At 38.8% G+C, this 5408-nt stretch overlaps 1 protein-coding gene and 1 long non-coding RNA gene across 2 annotated transcripts in view; both read right to left on the bottom strand.

The window, feature by feature from the left end:
• LOC117943374 overlaps positions 1–5408 on the bottom strand; it is a 91159-nt gene that overhangs the window by 71495 nt on the left and 14256 nt on the right. The window lies entirely within an intron of this gene.
• The window catches only part of LOC117943116, an 18706-nt gene that overhangs the window by 666 nt on the left and 12632 nt on the right, over positions 1–5408 (bottom strand). The gene's annotated exons all lie outside the window — the stretch shown is intronic.

The following is a 5408-nucleotide window of genomic DNA, read 5'->3' as shown; positions in this document are numbered from 1 at the left end:
TCTGGAAGCCCTGTCTGTAAGTTAAAATGTATGCATGCATATAAGAAACCAGTCATATTTCTTAACATGGAACCACTGTCAGTCAACATGGTGCAGATCATGTGGTTGTTCTGATGTTTGTCTCTTCCTGTCTTTTTTCAGCTCAGCAGATAACACTTTCTCCACCACCTGCATGTAAGTTTTTTATATATATATTTTGTCTAATTGTCTAATATAACAGAATAGGTTCATATTTTGTAATGGCATGTGCAGGCAACCATCAACTTCATCTTATATAATGATCATATGTAATTTATCTGTATATGTATCAACGCCATGCAGGAAACCAGCTGGTTGCCCAGAGCAGGATGAGCCTTTAGTGACCCTACCACGGACTGCCACTTCATCTTGGGACCCAGGCTGACAAGAGGTTTTAATTTGACTTATAACTTATCTTCATTTTGACTTCTACTCTAGCGGCCTGCCAGAAAAACTTCCCTGCACTGACTGCTGCAGAAGCGGAGGATTTGATTGGGTAAATTCTGAAGTTTGCCCCACACAGACGGTAAATTGAAGTTCTTCTGCGTCAAGTTCATCAAAAAAAAATCTTTTGTCAATGTGTTCATACTTAGTATTACATGTCTAACTTTTATTTCTTTATAGGCCAGCTGAGAAGGACTGAGCCGTGAACCCATGGAGCCCCTTTTTAATTTTTTATTAACATATATTTTTTTAGTGACTTATTTTGCACACACTTTACAAACAAATCTTTATGCATCTTGCACTACACCCTTACCTTTTTTTGTATTTTTTTCAGTTGTTTGAATATTAAAGTCTTGAAATGCTATCAAGTTTGCCTGTTCATTCATTCCTACTAATATAACTTTTGTGTGTGTGTACGTGTGTATATACAGTACATACACACAAATGGTACGGGTGTTGGTTTGTTTTAAAGGTTAGGGTAATCTAACCTTTTCTTAACGTTCTGGGAACGTTTGTTTATGGTTACAGCGAACGCTCCCTGAAGGATTTTTTTGGTTGTAGTTTGGTTGTCTGTAGGTTAATTGTAAGGTTTTCTTAACGTTCTGGGAACGTTCGTTTATGGTTACAGGGAACGTTCCCCTAACGTTAAGAGACCGTTCCGTAACGTTCGCTGAGGGTTGCAACGCTAAAGGAACGTTCCCCTAACGTTCTCTAAAGGTTGCAACGTTAAGGGAACGTTCTCCTAACGTTAGCTAAAGGTTGCAACGTTTTCGGAACGTTCGCCTAACGTTATCTAAAGGTTGTAACTTTTAGAGAACGTTAGGGGAACGTTCCGAGAACGTTCGCTGTAACCAAAAACGAACGTTCCGGGAACGTTAAGAAAACTTTCCAATTAACCTACAGACAACCAAACTGCAACCAAAAAAAACCTTTAGGGAACGTTCCCACAACCAAAAACGAACGTTCCCAGAACGTTCTGGGAACCAAAAATTGTTAGCTGGGTCATCACCTGGTCTTTCCAGACGATGATTGAGAACAATCCATGACACTGTCAGGTCTCAGCTTTCCAAAGGGGGGGGGGGGGTGCAGGCTAGAAACTTTGCAGGGGGCCCAAACTCTTGCAGACGCCATTTTTTAGTTTTCTGTTATTTTGAAAGTGTAAATGACGGAAATAAAATCTACCTTTTTGTGACATATTATACAAATGTCTAATCTGTCATTTGATGCCTTTTTGAGATTTTTCCGTCTTTTCTTGGCTTCTTTATGCACATTAATAAAGAATTTTACCTGGGGTGCCCAAACTTTCAAACCCCACTGTAGGTGAGAGTAAATAAAATATCATAAAGGTTTTGTATTGTTGATCCTATTGGAGTCTCCACTCTGAGGAACTGTGAACAATTATTTAATATTGATCCATAATTATTAGTAGTGAGATTGTTGCTGAAAGCAGCTGCAGTCTAAACTAAAACCAAGCTGTTGGAACCATAGACTGTATAAACTAGAAACATGATGTTTAATATGAACTTCCCCACAACATCAACATGAGCTTTATAGAAAGAAAAGAAACCTGAAATACTTTAACTTTAAGTCGCAGCTCTTCAGCTGAAAGTTAATGAAACCAAAGAGTGGTGGGAAACTCGGTATGACAAAATATAAGATCAGGTCATATTTTGGAGTTGTTGTCTGTTATTGAGGGCGCAGGAGGGAAACCCTCAGTAATTACACTCTGAAGCTTAAATAAATAAACCTCTTAATTAAACACTAGAGACGATTTTGTGGAGACTGATTTCTCCTCCTCCACATTCCATAGCTGCTGCTGGACAATGATTCCCCTACTCTAGTATATATTTATAAAAGAATACATATGATGGGGGAATGTTTCTCTTTGTTTGATATCATGAAAACTTAAGCTGCCTTTGCCGTCTGCTTTATGACTCATTTTAAACAGAGATTTGGTCGAGCCAGCGGCCATACTGAACTGGAGTCTGCAGACATGGAGTCATTTCTGTCTTTTTTTTTTTTAAAGTTTTGCTTTGTCAGAGGGTCTGGCGAGTCCAAAAAGCATTCTGGGATGGGGAAAACATGCATGTCTTTAAACCAATCACAATTGCCTTGGGCGGTGCTAAGCTCGGGACTGAGCAGCTGCAAAAAAGTTGTGCAACAGGAAACTCAGATTGGACAGATAGCTGTCTGGTTGAGTCTTTAAATGTGAAAGGAGTGTTAGAAAAACCACTATACTGTGGTCAAACCTTTAAATGACAGGTGGACATTGACAAACAATAAATCAAGAATTAATAAAAGTATAATTTAATATGTATACTAGGGCTGCACAGTAACTTTTTTTAATCGTCATCACAATATTAACTGGAGCAATAAACACATCGCAAAGGACACTTTAACAGTAGAAAACTGCACTTACATTTTTTTTAATAGTGGTGCCTTTTATATTCAACTCAACGTTCAATTAGTTCAATTAAATGTTAAATACTTTTTATTAACAATAGCATTAGCAATGTGTTTTATTTTAGCAGAATACCTGAAAGCAGCAGAAATGCAGAGCTGAGTTCACTTTAATATCTGTGTATTTATGGCAGGTAATATCGTTATCACGATATTAAACAGCGTTACTGCATTTATCCTTTTCCTCATAATGTAAACAAGGAACCTGGTTAGTCCTTCACTACAACACAACAACCAGCCACAGCTTTGCATATAATAACACCTTACTAATAATACCTTCGCTAACGGCCAAACAGCTGTAGGGCGTATCCTCCGCTGGGACAACACGCTAACAGAAGTTAGCTAAAGTTAGCTTCCGTTATGTGGACGTCGGGCGTTATTCAGACAGTTAAAGAAATTATCTATTATTATGGGACCAACGCAACTTGTAGACAACTTCATGACCCAGTAGACCCTGTAGACCCTGTAGACCCAGTAGACCCAGTAGGTCCTCTGTGAGAACCATTAGGAGTTATCTAAAGTTAGCTTCCATGTTATGTTATTAATGTCTGACCTGATAAACATTACAGCTGATAAACTGCTTATTGAGCTTTAACTTTCTCACCTTCCTGTCCCAGGGTCAGTCCAGACAAAACCAGAACCCAGAATAGAAACAGCAGCTCCAGAGGTCCAGCATTAGGGCGACATGTCCTAGTTTCTGTCCCCCCCATGATCAGCCACAATCTTATGAATATAGAAACGTAACGCTGGCTTTCACTGGCCATGACCGGTCCAGATCAATTTAACACTTTACATCTCATACGCTGAACTTTAAAAAACACAAAACAAGGAAAACATCCGGTGTCTCTCCTGAACTGAGCAGCACCTGCATGGAAATCACCTTATAGAAAATAAAAGCATATTTACACTCCTACAACGTGGACGTGTGGACAAAATCGACCCTTCAACATCTGGGTCAACGTTTTATTTTGAAGGAGACATGTCATGCAGCCATTCAGATCCATGCAGGATATTCCTCCTCCAGGCAGAGATTGATCATGGAGGTGGAACCACATCCATCACAGATCTTTTTAATAAGGACAACGCTAGAAAAGAGAAGAGGTGGAGTTTAATTACAGGAGAGGAAGGAGGATACTGGTTTAACCCTTGTGTCGTCCTCGGGTCAAACTGACAGAATTTTATATCAGAATTATTAGATTTCTTTCAACCAAGTTGCCCCAAAATAACTTGGATGATTCCATATAACATTCTCCAAGTAAATTAATGACTACTTTAATTTAATTTTGAGGGTGTTTTATTTAGTCTTATAGCATCTGAATTATTTTTTAATAGTTTCAAAACAGTACCCACTCAACATCCTCTGATCTGAACTATTAGTCAAAATAATTCATAATTTCTGCCTTTTGAACAAAAAACTTATGTATAATTTGATATAAATGAGGTTTGTTGACCATGAATTCCAAGAATAAGAATAATAAAACCTGTTATCAAACCAGCTCAGGTTTTACAAAAAGCGCCAAGAGCTGGAAAAAGTGACAAATAAATTAGAAAAAGTGACAAATAAATTAGAAAAAGTGACAAAAACATCAGAAAAAAGTGACATAAATTAGAAAAAGGTGATAAAAACATCAAAAAAGTGACAAAAACATTGGAAAAGCACAACGAAAATTAAATTTTGACCTGGAAGGGCAAGGGTTAATTAACATGGAATTGTTCTGGAAAGCACTTTTAGAGACTATCAAATCTGCTTCTGCATTCTGCTTTTTGAACATGCTATACTGTCTTATTTTAGTTCTTTTTTTCAACACACAATGCTTTTTTTTTTTTACTTCTTTCAGACATAACATGTGAATTTATTTTGTAGCCAGAGTGACTTCTTTTATTATTTAGAGGTTTGTGTCGTTGACATTATTTAGGATGAGCATGTTCGGCTTCTTCTTATTTCCTAAGGTGCTGAGCCAGAGTTTCAGGTTGAACTACACACTGTTGTTGCAGTAATATCAGTATTGTGTGTTTATGTTGATCTGATGCACCTACAGGGCATCATGTAATCTCACGCAGCGCTTCATCATTTCAATCTAAAGAAAACATAACAAACATGTCAAACTGTGTGTTGTTGTGACTGTTTTGGATGTTTCTGTGTTCAAACTCTGATAAAAGAAACAAACTACAAACATACTTCTAATACTACAACATGTATCCTACATCCATCCATCCATCTTCATCCGCTTATCCGGTATCTGGTCTCGGGGGCAGCAGCTCCAGTAGGGGACCCCAAACTTCCCTTTCCCGAGCCACATCAACCAGCTCCAACTGGGGGGTCCCGAGGCGTTCCCAGGCCAGGTTGGAGATATAATCTCTCCACCTAGTCCTAGGTCTTCCCCGAGGCCTCCTCCCAGCTGGACGTCCCTGGGACACCTCCCTAGGGAGGCGCCCAGGAGGCATCCTTACCAGATGCCCGAACCACCTCAACTGGCTCCTTTCGA

Source organism: Etheostoma cragini, chromosome 4 (genome assembly GCF_013103735.1).
Source record: "Etheostoma cragini isolate CJK2018 chromosome 4, CSU_Ecrag_1.0, whole genome shotgun sequence".
Lineage (NCBI taxonomy): Eukaryota > Metazoa > Chordata > Actinopteri > Perciformes > Percidae > Etheostoma > Etheostoma cragini.
The sequence above is the reverse complement of the archived record's forward strand: the minus strand, read 5'-3'. Positions and strand labels throughout refer to the sequence as shown.